Below are 15345 nucleotides of genomic sequence, written 5' to 3' on the forward strand. Positions count from 1 at the left end.
ATTTCATCTCTTAAACAGAAGATAGATATAAGGTTAATGAGAAATAAACAGTTTCTAAAAAGAAGCAAACAAACAAACAAACAGTGCTGGGACAACTGGACATTTTTATGCCAAAAACTGGAAGACCTATACCTCACACTTTATATAAAAATTACCTCAATAAAGGGGTATCTGGGTGGCTCAGTCAGTTAAGCATCCCACTCTTAACCTCAGCCCAGGTCTTGGTCTCAGGGTTCTGAGTTCAAGCCCCATGTTGGGCTCCATGCTGGCTGTGGAGGCTACTTAAAAAAAAAAAAAAAAAAAAGGTTAAGCATCAGTCCGTTAAGCATCCGACTTCAGCTCAGGTCGCGATCTCATGGTTTGTGAGTTTGAGCCCTGCATCAGGCTCTCTGCTGTCAGCACAGAGCCTGCTTTGGATCCTCTGTTTCCCCCTTCCCCATCTCTTTGGCCCTCCCCCACGCACACACACATGTACGTGCACTCTTTCTCTCTCAAAAATAAATAAATACATTTTTTTTAAGTTTTTTTAATGACCTCCAAATGGATCAAAAACTAAAACATGAGGGGCACCTGGCTGGCTCGGTCGGTGGAACATGCAACTCTTGATCTCCGGTTATGAGTTCGAGACCCATGTTGGGCATAGAAATTACTTAAAATAAAATTTAAAAAAATAAACTAAAACGCAAGATGTAAAACTATTAGAGCTTTAGAAGAAAACATAGGAGAAATTTTTATGAACTCGTGTTAGGAAAATGGAGCAAACGTTGTTAGCCTTCCTGAGAAGGGAAGACGGATGGGGAGGGCAGACCCAAGGGCCCGGAGAGGGGAGTCAGGAACCACAGAGAATTATTCCCAGGCCCAGAGTCCCAGCCAAGGAACCTGCACCTGGATGGCAATTTGCCTGACTGGATTTTGTAATTGCCGTGGCCCACTCATTCCTTCCCGCCTTCTGTTTGCTCCCTTTTTGAATAGGAGTATCTAGGACACTCACCCTCTGCCTGTTTTACCCCCACATGTTGGGAGGGAGGGAGCAGGTGACCTGCTTCTTCCATTTTGCGAATCACAAGAACCATACTCGAGGCGCTGATCTTGAGGAACTAGACCTGTGGAGCCTCTCGCCTGGGCCACGCGCGGATGACGAGATGCTGGATTTCAAGCTGGTGCAGTGACGGGATGAGACTCTTGAGGACTGGATGAGTACGTTCTGCATATGGGAGGGATATAAAGAATTTGTGGCCAGAGGGCGGGCTATAGTGCTTTCAAAGATATGTCTACACCTTCTAGGAGAGCCTCCCCTCAAGATCTGGAGCTAAATGCCTCTCCCCTTGAGTGTGGAATGGATTTGGTGGCCCGCTTCTAATGAATAGAATATGGCAGAAGTGATGCAATATCACATCCAAGGTCGAGTTAGGAAAAGACAATGGTTTCTGTCTTAGGTGAGTCCCCTTCCCCTTTGTCTCTTCACTCATTCTAAGGGAAGCCAGCTGCCATGTTACAGGGACCCTCAGGCAGCCTATGGAGAGGCCCATGTAGGAGAACTTGAGATATGCCAGTCACTATGTGAGTCACCTTGGAAGGAGATTTTCTGAGGCCAGCTAACAGCCACACAAGTAACCTTGGGAGTAGATCATCACCCAGTCAAGCAGTGGAATGACTGCAGCCAGGACAGACAGCTCGACCGGGACTCCATGACCAACCCTGCACCCAGGCCCCTGGCCCTCAGAAACTGTGAGATAATAAATGTTTGGTGTTTTAGGCCACTAGGTTTGGGATGATTTGTTACTCGGCACTAGAGACCCAACACAGATGGCTACCTTGAAACTGGTCATTGTGTGGTTTTTATCTCTCTGTTTCCTTCTCATGACCGCTGACCAGCTTTTCACATCCTGAAGACAGGAAGTAGGGAAATAAAGAGAATTCAGCACAGGTTGAAAAAGATGTATCAGTGTGGGATTGGCAAAAGCATAGAAATCCAGAAAAAGGGAACAGAGTAGAGTCTAGAAATAGTTCCATGTAAATACAGCCAACTGAGTTTTGATAGAAGCGCGAGGGCAATTCAATGGAGCTTTCTGTATTTTTTTTTTCGATTGTTGCTGTAAAAGATTACCACAAACTTGGCGGCTTAAAACAACACAAATGGATCATCTTGCAGTTCTGGTGGTCGGAAGTCTGAACGTGTGTCCAAAGGTCTAAAATCAAGATCCCAGCAGGGCTGTGTTCTTCTTGATAGCTCTCAGGGAGAATCCGTTCCTTGTCTCTTCCAGCTTCTAGAGGCTACGTGCATTCCTTGGCTCATGGTCCCTTCCAGCAATGACATCACTCCAACCTCCTTCTGTCATTTTATCTCCTTCTCGGACTCTGACCCTCCTCTGTCCCTCTTATAAGGACGCTTACAATTACACTGCAAGTCTCACCTGGATGATGTTTTCAACAGGTGATGCTGCAACAGCTCATGAGCAAAAAATAATGAACTTGAACCTATACTCACACCTTACACAGAAATGAACTCAAAATGGACCCTAAATCGAAATGTGGGAAATAGGGGCACCAGGGTGGCTCAGTCAGTTGAGTGTGTGTCTTCTGACTCGTGATTTCAACCCAGGTCATGATCTCACAGTCATGGGATTGAACCCCGTGTCAGGCTCCACACTGGGCGTGGAGCCGATTTCAGATTCTCTCACCCTCGGGGCGCCTGAATGGCTCAGTCGGTTAAGCATTTGACTTCAGCTCAGGTCATGATCTCGCAGCTTGTGAGTCCCAGCCCTACGTCAGCTGTGCTGACAGCTCAGAGCCTGGAGCCTGCTCCGGATTCCATGTCTCCCTCTCTCTGCCCCTCTCCCCCGCTGCTCATGCTCTGTCTCTTAAAAATGAATAAACATTAAAAAAAAAAAAAGATTCTCTCACCCTCTCTCTCTGCCCCTCCCCTACTCATGCTCTGTCTCTTAAAAATAAATAAATAAAATTTAAAAATCTAAAAAAATGTGGAAGATGAAACTTCTAAACCTTTAGAAGAAAACATAAGACAACTCTTCGTGAAGTTGGATTTAGGGAAATAGTTCTTAGATACTACATCCAAAGCACAATCCATTGTTAAAAGTAGACAAGTAGACTTTGTCAAAATTAGAACATTTTACTCTGCAAAGATACTGATAAGAGAATACCTAAAGAGATAAGCTATAGAATGGGGAAAGTATTTGCAAATCATATATCTGACAAAGGACTGGTTTCCCAAGTAGGTAAAGGACTCTTGAAATCCAGAAATAAGAAAATAAACAGCCTTATTTTAAAAATGGTAAACGATTTAAACAATCACTTCACCAAATTAGATGTACAATTGGCAAATAAGTACATGAAGAGATACTCACCATCATTAGTCATTAGGGAAATGCAAATCAAAACCGCAATGAAAATGAAATACTACATACCTATTAGCATGAACACAAACACACCACAAAAAATCCCCAATACCAAGTGCTGCTGAGGACTCATAGTAACTGGAATTCTTATACATTGCTGGTAAGAATGCAGAATAGGACAGCCAATTTGGAAAACTCTTTGTCAATGTCTTTTTAAGTTAAACCTACACTTACCACATTTATCTAAATGAAAATCTGTGTTCACACAAAAAACCTGTATTTGAATGTTTAAAGCAGCTTTATTCACAATCACCTAAACCTGGAAAAACCCAGATACCCCTCAGCTGGGGAATGAACTAAAAACAAAATAAAACAGTGCACATTCACACAATGAACAACTACTCGGCCAAAAAAGACAGTAAACTGCTGATCCGCGAACAGCACAGGTGAATCTCAAATGCATTCTGCTAGGTGAAGAAAGCCAGCCTCAAACACACTCTATGTGATTCCATTTATGTGACATTCTGGAAAAGACAAAAACCTATAGGACAGAGAATATATCGGTGGTTGCCAAGAATTAAGGATTTGGCTACAAAGAGATAGCTGGAGGGAATTTTCAGAGGAGCTGCTCTGAGTCCTGGTGGTTACAAAGACTCCTTGCACTTGGCATAACTCGTAGAGAATTTCTAATGTTTATTTTTTTTGCTTATTTTTAAGAGATTGAGAGAGAGAGAGCGTGCAAGCAGGGGAGGGGCAGAGGAGAATTTCAAGCAGGCTCCATAGGGTCAGCACAGAGCCTGACGTGGGGCTCAAACTCACGAACCGTGAGATCATGACCTAAGCTAAAATCAAGAGTCAGACACTCAACCATCTGAAACACCTAAGTGCCCCTAAACAAAATAATTTTAAAACAAGAAGAAACAGATGTATGAAGTCAAATGCCCTATGTGCCTTCATGCTAGGGAATGGGTTCCACACGTCAAGGAACAGAAGGATAAATGGTGGATGGATGGATGGATGGATGGCTCCCTATCTGTAGACATATGATCACCTGCTCAAATTTTTAGGTTCTTCAGGTGACATTACTCAGACCTTTCGAGTGGGAGTGCAGGTGTCTTTTCTATACCCCCCCCCCTCAGTTTATGGTACAGTGAGCTTCGGAGGTTAAATGAGATGCCAAATGCGAAAGCTCTTTATAAAGTGAAAGTGTACTATACATACCAGCTATGCCACTGCTGAAGGAAGAAACAATCTCCATATTCATTTGTCCTGCAACAATACTGAGACTCCGGAAAGGCCACAAGTACCACTAATGAGCGCCCATAGCGTGTGTCCCTCCCAACTCACCACCTGGCAAAACGCCCCACGCAAGATTGGAAACAGAGGACGAACCCAACCTCAGCATCCTCCTCACAAGGAACATGAAACCCAGAAAGAGATGAGATTTCCCTGCGGTCACACTGGGCGTTGGCGGGGCAGCTGGGGCCACGGGTCTCATGGTAGAATGTTCTTGACTGTATTCCATTTCAACTGGTGTGCACAGTTCTTCCAATTCCCCAGCAGCTAAGCCCAAATAACCAGCATGATAGATCACTGAACCAGGCAAAATATTCCAGAGACATAAAAAAGGCAACAACAATTTAATGTTCCTATAAAGGAAAACATCTGTCCAAAGAAAACCGTCTAAATTTCACTGAGAATTGGAACTTTTCTTTTTGCTACAATCTGCTGGAGAGCCCTTGATTTCTCTCTGCTCTCCCATGCGAGACAACAATGACATGATTGTGGGTTATTTTACTTGGAGGGTTTCTCAGCCTCTAAATATGAGCCAACCTATGATATGATCAGAAGAATTTCTTTAAAGTATAGATTTCCAGGGCACCTGGGTGGCTCAGTTGGTTAAGCGTCCAACTCTTGGTGTTGGCTCAGGTCATGATCTCACGGTTTCATGAGTTCAACCCCCGCATCGAGTTCTGCACTGACAGTGCAGAGCCTGCTTGGGATTCTCTCTCTCTCCCTCTCTCTCTGTCCCTCCCCCCACCACTCTGTCTCTAAAAATAAATAAATAAACTTAAAAGTTTTTTTCAATATAAATATCCAAGGAAATAAGGGGGTTAGAGGCCCTGAAGACTTTTCTCCATAGGTCTAAGACTTGGTTTTCCCAGAGTCTAAAAGGAGACAAGATCACTCTACAGAAAATCTATAATGCACCTTTGTACTCCAGTCTGAGGAAAGAGAGGGAATTCCGGAAAGAAGCCGCTGCCACATGTTGACGTTTCTTTCTGGATTCGAAATCGGCATTCAAGTCGGTTTCTATAGGTTGGAAACTGCTGAAGAAAGAACACAAAAGTACCTAAAGCAAAAGACCAACGAGCAGTAAACAAAGAGATCCTATTCTCTCCACTCCAGAGGGCACAGAATTAAAACAAAACAAAAAGTAAATTAAAAAAAAAAAAGAACTTGACAAGTATCTCTGGACACGTAGAAAGCTCATTTTTGCGAGAACTACATTCCAACCAGCGAAGGGCTTGTGAATCTTGGAGAATTAAAAGCAAAGTAAAAGGGCTTTGACCCTTCTCTTCACCAGGCTTCCCACTCACCACGGGATAGAAGGCAAAAGAAACAAAATTGCTCGTGGAGATTCATCTTGATGCAAAGGTGGGTGCCTTTATTTATACCTACTGTGCCCTTCTTACAGCTGAATGGTTTACTTCCTGATGAGACACGTTTAGGGCCATCATATGCTTGAATTTACTGGCAGGTATTATACGGTAAATTATTTCTGGCTATAAAAAAGCATGCCCGATTTATGTGCATAGCAGAGCCCCGAAAGTATGACTATTCCAATGTCAGTAGACAGTGTTTAAGTTCTAACAGTCTCCTGATGAGCATTTGTGAACATCACTCATTTTTAAGGAGGTAGAGAAGAGTTAGTGAATTGGCAGATGTCGGACAGAAGAAGTTTTCATTTTGCTGTCCCTATCGAATAGTCTGCTTACAACAAATTTCATCAAGCGAGCATTTGGGGGATGCGAGAGCTGTGGCGGAGTGGCCTCTGGGGTCCGGTGGGCTCGAGGGGACACTTGGCTTTGCCTCTTTGTTGTCATAGGAGCAACTCTCTCTTGGAGCCTCACTGTTTTCATCTGAAAAATGTGGATGACAGCAGTACCCGGCCGATGTGGGGAACAAAGACAAAAAGTAGATGTAGATAAAGTTAAATTTCCTTAGAACTTGCAGCTCACTGACAAATACTTGAGGCAGGCCGAGTATAACACGTTCCCTCAGGGACTCCCAACTGTTTTCATGTTATTAAGGCTTTGCTGGAGGGAAAAACAACCTCAGCTTGACAATAGCTAGGCCTCCAGAATCCTGGGAGTCTTCTTTAGCATGTGAAAACCCTTTTGGAAATTTCCATTGTCTTTACCTCCCCCAACTCTCTAGTATATAATCAATTGCTCTGCACAAACCCAGTGCAGCTCTTTCTGCCCACGGGTCCCATCCCCGTGCCTTAATAAAACCACCTTTTTTTTTGCACCGAAGATGTCTCAAGAATTCTTTCTTGGCCATTGGCTGCAAACCACACCACTGCAAATCCCCATCACCCACCATATGGTGCTATTATAAGGCTCATGGGAATTTATATTAAAAAAAAAAAATCCTGCAGATCATCAAAGCATAGGTTGGCTTGCATTTAGAGGCAGACAATGGCTCATATTGAGAGGCTGAGAAACACTCCAAGTAACATAACCCACAATCATGTCATTGTGGGATCGCATGGGAGAGCAGAGAGAAATCAAGGGCTCCCCCAGCAGATTGTAGCAAAAAGAAAGTTACAATTATCAGGTGATAAAAAGGAAGAAAGGAGGAATGTCCTCACCATCAAGTTATACTCCCCATCAGTATATCTCACCACTGGTGGTTCCTCCTGTCAAATGAAAAGTATTCACAAAATGTCCCAGAGCGTTGTTGAGTCCGTTGATCTCTTGCCGGCAAGGGCGAAGTGTTAACAGTCAAAATTTGAGCAGTTGCCCACAGGCATTGGATTTCTTTACTCTTAGGAAGGGAACTTTACAACTATATTAATTTGGAGGTGCAATGATTGAGCTACTTCCTTCTGTCACCTGCAAAACCCATAAGCAAATTCCAGTCCCCTTATTTGTCCCTTTCACTGGATATATTTCAAGAATTTTGATTGGAAAATGCCAAAGATAGTCCTTTAATAATTTGAATTTCCTCTTTTACAGCTGTTCTTTCCAATGGGCTTCCAATCATTTCAGTCCATATGGAGAACTCCACTCTTTCTTCTCTGACTCTAGTCTCCCATTCCTGATTGTTCCTTATTGAACCATGTCTATTGGCTTTTCTATCCTTATTGAGTTTTTTCCTCTCTGGTTATGGTAGATCGATACCATTAATGGAGAGTTCCTGTGAGAAGTGAGGCTGATTGTTCATTTTCAGAAATACCAGATAAAAGCTGTGCTGTCTAATTAACAATAGGTTTACAACCTATTGGAAATATGTACTAACCTCCAACCCTCCCCGCCCCCCACGCCACCATCACAATGGAGTCCCAAACCCTTAGACACTTCGCTTCCTGGTTCTTCTTCCCCTCTCTATTTCTTGGGAGGAACTTTTCAATGAGCATGGGCCAAAGAACAAAGGGAGGAAGGACTGAATGTCTCTGTATCACCTCAGGGAATGCACATTTGCTCTAATAAGACTACCTTTTGCCTTACATGGGCGTAGGCAACGTTTGGGTAAGGCTATAACCTCTCTAGTACTCAGCCAATGAGGAACCAGGGGAGGGACTTGCATGCTAGGAATAAACTGTGTGACTGCCTGGACTGTGCCTGTCCATCAGACACCCACTCTTGCCAAGAACGTTGATTAAAGCTTCACTTCACTGTGCTCCAAGTCTCTGAGTCCCTCCTTTGACTGGGTCGGTGGGCTTATTTCTAACAGTTTCCAACTATCTCAGCTGTTTTCTCAACTGTTTTGGATAAATACATTTATTCTTCCAAATGAGTGTACCCATTGGCTTCAAGTAGTCATTCACACTTTAGTATAAGTGGATCTTTACCATCTATTTAGCTAATTTGCATTCATAAGAAAATACAAGATTGCAGAAGATACATAAAAGAGGGAAAGTGCAGGACATAATTTTCAAATTGAAACCGGCCAGATTTGGATGATAATCTCTTTAAAAAAAATTTTTTTTAATGTTTATTCATTTTTGAGAGAGAGACAGAGCATGAGCAGGGGAAGGGCAGAGAGAGAGAGGGAGACACAGAATCTGAAGCAGGTTCCAGGTCTGTCAGCGCAGAGCCTGACACTGGGCTCAAACCCATGAACTGTGAGATCATGCCCTGAGCCAAAGGCGGATGCTTAAGCGACTGAGTCACCCAGGCACCCCATGGATGCTAATCTCTTAAAGAGGGCCTAATCTTTAGTTTTCACTTGGTCCCTTTCTGTTGTTACCATTGCTCTAGGACTTACAGGCTTGATCAGCTGTCTCCCCTTTGCCCTCTGGATTGCCTTATTTTCACTCCAGGGATGGGCTACACTGAGGCTGTCGCAGCCACCTGGCAAAAGTATCACTCTTCCCTGTCTTGCCAGCCCTTCTCTTAGGGTCTCCAATGTCATTGCTGATGACATGGCCCAGGTTTCTTTTTTCTTTTCTTTTCTCTTCCTCGCCTTTCTTTTTAAAGTAAGCTTCACACCCAGCCTGGGGCCCAACGCGGGGCTTGAACTCATGGCTCTGAGATCAAGACCTCAGCTGAGATCGAGAGTCAGACACTTAACCAGCTGAGCCACCCAGGCACCCCTCTTTCTTATCAGCAAATGTGACGATCTATTCCGGCTCTAGATTTTTCCAAAAACAGATAGCAAAAAACCATTTTAAAAAATCATTGGCCATTTATACGTCTTGCTCTGGGGTTCAGAAAATATGCCTGTCTCAACTATGCCCAGATCCCAGGAACAGGATCACTACCCTGACAGTTTCGCTGTTTTCAGGGCATGCCCACCACCTGGGGAAATGAGAGCTAGAGCATTCTGTTTAATAATGGAACTCTCTAAACTGATTCAAAGTCATTTTTACTGCTGTCACAGAACCAGTCCTGAAGACAGAGCATTAAAAGGGTCATTCTATTCCTTCACCATAGGCCAGTGCTAAAAAGTTCATGAAAGGCCCCTTCTAAGACTATTTCCCTTTCATTCAAATATCTAGCTGCTGCTCAAGGTCGGAGTCTCACCGTGTAATGACTATCTCTGTAGAAAAGCTATCTCCCTAACCGACATTTCAGCCTTCGTTTCCCCTTCCTTTTTTAAAAAACATTTTCTTTTTAAGGGGTGCCTGGGTGGCTCAGTCGGTTAAGCACCTGACTTTGGCTCAGGTCATGATCTCACGATTCGTGGGTTTGAGCCCTGCATCGGGCACTCTGCTCTCAGCATAGAGCCCACTTTGGATCTTCTGTCTCCCTCTCTCTCTGCCCCTCCCCTGATCGCACTCTTTCTCTCAAAAATAAATAAACATTCTTTTTAAAAAACTTGATTTTTAAGTAATCTCTATACCCAACGTGGGGCTCAAACTCACGACCCTGACATCAAGAGTTGCAAGCTCTACTGGCTGAGCCAGCCAGGCGTTCCCTTGCCTGATTGCACCAGTCTGCCTTATTTGAGGCTTTCTTCCTGTACCCAGTGAATCAATCTTCATCTGCCTGGGGCTTCTACAAGGGTCAGCCGCACTCTCTTTCCATATATATTCACTGTGGCATCGTTATTTTGACAAAGTAATGAGTCATGTCCATGCTCATAAAACCCAAAGTCCATTCGTTCCATTGTCTCCAATTTGGTTCTGCTACTTCAGGGTTATATGACCTCTCTGGGCCTCAGTTTCCTTATCTGAAACTGGGGGGGAAGTGAAGACTACCTTACCTTGCCAGTGGCCTTCTGTGACTTGTAAGGAGGCCAGCACACTGACTACATATACAGGATAATAAGTACATCTATATGAACCCATCGCTTATCTAACTCACTCTACACGTCTCCATACAACATATTCTGTGCAAAATCATGGTGCTGGCAAGGTGTGCCAGCTGCTACCCTGCTGTTCCCGCTTTTCCCTCCAGCATCCCCCCTGCAATGCAACCTGACCAGTTCTATGCAGGTTACACTTCAGTTTCTAAGCCAATCCTGAGAGGAAGTGGAAGGAACATTCTGACTTCTCAGATTAGCAGTCTCCCTCTTCTTCCCAGATCTTCTCCCTCCCCAACTCTAACCATGTGGTTCACGTGGCAAATGACTTTTTCTTACACGACCATAACCAAATGCTCTGAGACGGGCAGCTTTCTAAATTAGGCCACTTAGAGTCATTCCTGGAAGACTCAGGGACCACAACTGAGAAAAGCCTGTCCTTCTGTCCTGGTACTAGCCCTGGGGAGGGAGGCTTGGGAGCTCTGGCAGCCATATCCCTGGCTGTGTGGACAAGGTCAATGTGCAGGAGTAGAGAATCAAGCCAACAAACAGATCTGAGAGTTGGAGAGAAGACCTCTGTGCATAAAGATGTCCTCGGATCCCTATACATGTCTGCTCCTCCTGAAGCCTGGCTGTTGAACCCATGCTTTGTGGCCCAAGCTCCCCCCACCATTGTTCCAGGTGGAGTTCTGTGCTTGAAACCAAGAGACACCCAAGATGAAAAGGAGAAACTTATCCATTCAGTCACGTGTGTCCCAAGAGAGTTATTCCTTCCTCGATGCTTCCCTGGCCTTGATTCTGTATCGACCCCTAGGCCCTTGCCGGTCTGCTGGCACATTCTGTCTACCACCTCGGTCTACCGACGAAGTAATCATCGTAGTTATTTCTCAAGGGTCTCTGACAAAGTAAGCATTTTACGTCTGTGACTGCTCCTCATTATGCTACGTTATAATTTCTGTGTAAAATCATGACTCAGGTGCAAGCACATGTGAAATGAACACGTCAAAAGTTTTATTCAACCCATTAATTAAGAGGAAACCAGTAAGATGTTAAAACTGGTTCCAATAAGAATTAGAATTATAAACATTTATATTCCCTGCCAGACAAGATCAACTGGCATTCCTATGAACAGGAATCGTTTGCATTACTGCAAATAGGACGTGTTACCATTGGTTTTCTCAGCTTAATTTCTATCCTTAGAGGGTTGTTTAAAAAAAAGCCTAGGCAACAGCAAGTGAAATGTGCCCACCCCTATGGAATCATAAGACCCTCTACACAAAGACCAGCACTCACCTTAAGGACAGCCAGTAATCTCTGTTGTCCGTTTCCAACTCTTGGACAATCTTTTTTGACAATTACAACCTTGTAAGAGAGAGCGGATTATACTCAATGAAACACCGTCGTCACTTTGGAGATGAGGAAATTGAAGGTCATAGAAGTAAGAAACCTATCCTGATCACAAGCTTTAGTAAAATGGCAAGCTGGGATTCGGACATCGCTGGGACTCCAAGATCTTGACGTAAACCATCCAATTTGGGTAGAGCCATGGGCACACTTCCTGCCTCAGGCTAGTCTCGCTAGGGGGATGGATCACTCACTCACTCATTCACCCATTTCACAGATGCTGCTCTTAGTAGGTGCTGTGACGAACTGCTATGTTAACTTAATCAGCCTGAGACCACCAGGAACAAACCTCAGTGTGATGAAGTCAAGTTCATTCACATATTGCCGAGGAACTGCACACCAGAGCAACCGCAGGGTGTCCACCAAATAAAGGAAAAGACAGGGTTAGAGATTGGGAGGCAGGGAGGAGTTTAGGTTGAACGTAAACAAAGCAGTATTTTTTATTTTTATCTTTTTTTCAACGTTTTTTATTTATTTTTGGGACAGAGAGAGACAGAGCATGAACGGGGGAGGGGCAGAGAGAGAGAGGGAGACACAGAATCGGAAACAGGCTCCAGGCTCTGGGCCATCAGCCCAGAGCCTGACGCGGGGCTCGAACTCACAGACCGCGAGATCGTGACCTGGCTGAAGTCGGACGCTTAACCGACTGCGCCACCCAGGCGCCCCAACAAAGCAGTATTTTGATAACTCAGGGCAAAGCAAGGCTGTGCATGAAGGCATCATAAGAAGTCCTGGACTATGAAATGGACCAAGGGACCCGTTTCCTTGGAAACAATAAAGTTACAATAGCTCTGGAATCTTGCAGGGAAACCTCTGATCCGAAGCTTGGCACCTGGGTTGCAAATGGAGGCTATCTCTCTATGTCAATGACTTTGACCCCTCCGGGCAAGAGTGGGATGTTTCCTTTTTTTAAAAAAAATTGTTTATTATAATTGACATATTACATTGTGTGAATTTAAGGTAGACAACGTGTTTGTTGATTTGTACATCTATACATTGCAGTATGATTACCCCCCCCCCCATAGCTTTAGCTAACACCTTTATCACTTCACATAATTATCGTTCCTTTTTTTAAAAATATTTTTTTAACATTTATTTATTATTGAGAGACAGAGAGAGACAAAGCATGAGCATGGGAGGGGCAAAGAGAGGAGGAGACACAGAATCTGAAGCAGGCTCCAGGCTCTGAGCTGTCAGCACAGAGCCCAGCGCAGGGCTCGGACCCACAAAACGCGAGATCATGACCCGGGCTGAAGTCAGACGCTCAACTGACTGAGCCACCCAGGCGCCCCTATTATCGTTCCTTTTTTGAAGTGCATGTTTCATTCTTACTAACACAATTCCAAACAGCAAAGTTTCTGATGTTCTGTGATCTCAGAGAAAAGTTTCTCCATGAGTAAGAAAGCCGTACTCACTCCAAGAAGGGATTTTTGAGATGCTTTACAGGCGCAGTGTCCCTGAGAGAAATATTTATCGTTAACTTTGGAACTCATATTTTTTTCTGCGTCTTTTATTCCAGCCTGATGAATGGCCAGGCAAATTTTGAAAGTCCAACCTAATTTTTACTTTCTCACGTCTCAGTGGAAGAGACAAATGGGTCATTACAACACAGTGTGAGAAGGTACTATATTAGGGGGTTTAATTTAGACTTAACTAGTTAGGTTAAGGAAGGCTGCCTGTAGGAGGCAGACCTCCCTGCTGGGAAAAGCAGAAGTTAGCTAAAGGAAGGTGTGGAAGAGGGTTACAGTACAGCAAGGACGCAGGCAAGCACAATGAGGGAGAGGGGAGAAATTGGAGGAATTCCAAGTGTTGGTGAAGGTGAATCAACAGAGTGTCTGGAACCCGGGGCGAGGAGAACAGCCACGGATACCAGGACTCCCCCACATCCGGGTGGAAAGCACTGGTCCCCTTGGAGCACGTGTCCTTGTCCAGGGAACAGTTCTTTGAGTGGACTTCCTGTGTACGTACAAATGAAAGGCAAGCAGCCCCACCGGGGGAGAGTGCCAAGGGGAATGCCATTCAGGCTGCCATTTCCCAGGGCACCTGCTTATTTAGCAAAGCCGATTCCAGCAGCGCAAACAGTTGTAGGCTTTCCCTCGAGCTTTTCTCTCCTATTTCCTGAGATTATTCAGGAGAACCAGGCTGGCCTTCAACCAAAGCTGTGTTGCGGGAAAGGACAGTGAGACTCTAGAGATAAAACTGCCACAAAGAAATGGGGTGGCCTTCAAGGAGAGAACCTGATTGGACCAAGGCTTGTATCATTCCGGGTCCTGGTAGAGAATGCATGCCACATTGAAGCAGGCTAATTCTCCGCTGGCCGAACCCAATCAGAAGCGGAGGGCAAGGGGGCCCGGTGTTGCTTTCCCAAGAGGTCAGCCTGCCAGGGCGTGAAGCAGGGTGGAGAAGGGAAAACAGTGGATCCGGAGGGACAGAGTGGAAACTGCCCGCACAGGGGTTACTGCTGAGAGGGCTTTGTGGCATGTTCACGCTGGCAGGGTGGTTGGTCTCTGCCAGACTGCTGAGTTTGGGAAACGGCGATAAAAGGAGCTGTGACTTACAGCAGAGCGGGGAGGAGCACGCCCGACGACGGTGGACCTGGCCACTGCAACCAATTGCCAACTCAGGAGACACGAGAAAACGTTTTAAATTCTTTCCATACTTAGTTTTCACTTCAACTACTTTGTTTGCAGTCATTTATTATTGACATTTAAAAACTAAAAGGAGCGACCATGGTTGTGCCCCTCGTCAAAGAAGTACATCTTATCACTTAAAGTGGCAAAAGCAAGGGGCCAGGTCTCTGACCGTGGAGCAGATGTGGAAGGACCTGAATGTCACGTAGACACTTTATCCAGAGAGCAATGTGGACCCACAGGAGGGCCTTAAGCAGGGAGCAGCATATTTTACTGGTCTGCTGTTGCTGGATTATTGCAGTGATAGGCAAATTCCTGCCCTCTCACTTATCCAACCAGGAAGGATTACACGTTAATTCCATTGTCTGAGGACTTTCCCACCTAAATAGAGAGGACAACCAGAGAACGCTGGGAACCAAGAGGAAAAGGCAAGGAGCCAGTGAGGGGAGACAGAAAACAAGGGCAAAAACAAGTACTTGCTTTTTAATCTTGAGCCTTGGGAATAAATATGCAGTAGGAGAATTAGAAAATCTTGTTTCTAGGGCTGCCTGGGCGGCTCGGTTAAGCGCCAACTTCGGCTCAGGTCATGATCTCACAGTCCATGAGTTCGAGCCCTGCATTGGGCTCTGTGCTGATAGCTCAGAGCCTGGAGTCTGCTTTGGATTCTGTCTCTCTCTCTCTCTCTCTCTCTCTCTCTCTCTGCCCCTCCTCCGTTCATGCTCTGTCTCTCAAAAATAATAAATCAATGTTAAAAAATTAAAAAGAAAAAGAAAGTCTTGTTTCTAGGCATCACATTCTTTGGTTCTTCTACGTTGCTAAGCTTTTGAAGAATGTGTAAGTTGGTTTTCAGAGGGTTCAAGCTTTCATTCAGCAAAATGATTTATACCCTGCTCTGTGCCAGATAAACCAAAAGAACAACGGAGAAGAAAGCATGGGCGCTGCTCTTGAGAGCCACACAGACTTGCAGAGCAATAGGTACA

At 44.8% G+C, this 15345-nt stretch overlaps 1 long non-coding RNA gene across 1 annotated transcript in view; it reads right to left on the reverse strand.

The window, feature by feature from the left end:
* Nucleotides 1-1018: 1018 nt before the first annotated feature.
* LOC106984258 (uncharacterized) overlaps nt 1019-15345 on the reverse strand; it is an 88353-nt gene continuing 74026 nt past the window's right edge. The window contains exon 4 of the long non-coding RNA XR_001431662.3: nt 1019-1204. This is a non-coding gene — a long non-coding RNA (uncharacterized LOC106984258). The remainder of the gene's footprint in view (nt 1205-15345) is intronic.

The sequence above is a fragment of the Acinonyx jubatus genome, chromosome C2 (genome assembly GCF_027475565.1).
Source record: "Acinonyx jubatus isolate Ajub_Pintada_27869175 chromosome C2, VMU_Ajub_asm_v1.0, whole genome shotgun sequence".
Lineage (NCBI taxonomy): Eukaryota > Metazoa > Chordata > Mammalia > Carnivora > Felidae > Acinonyx > Acinonyx jubatus.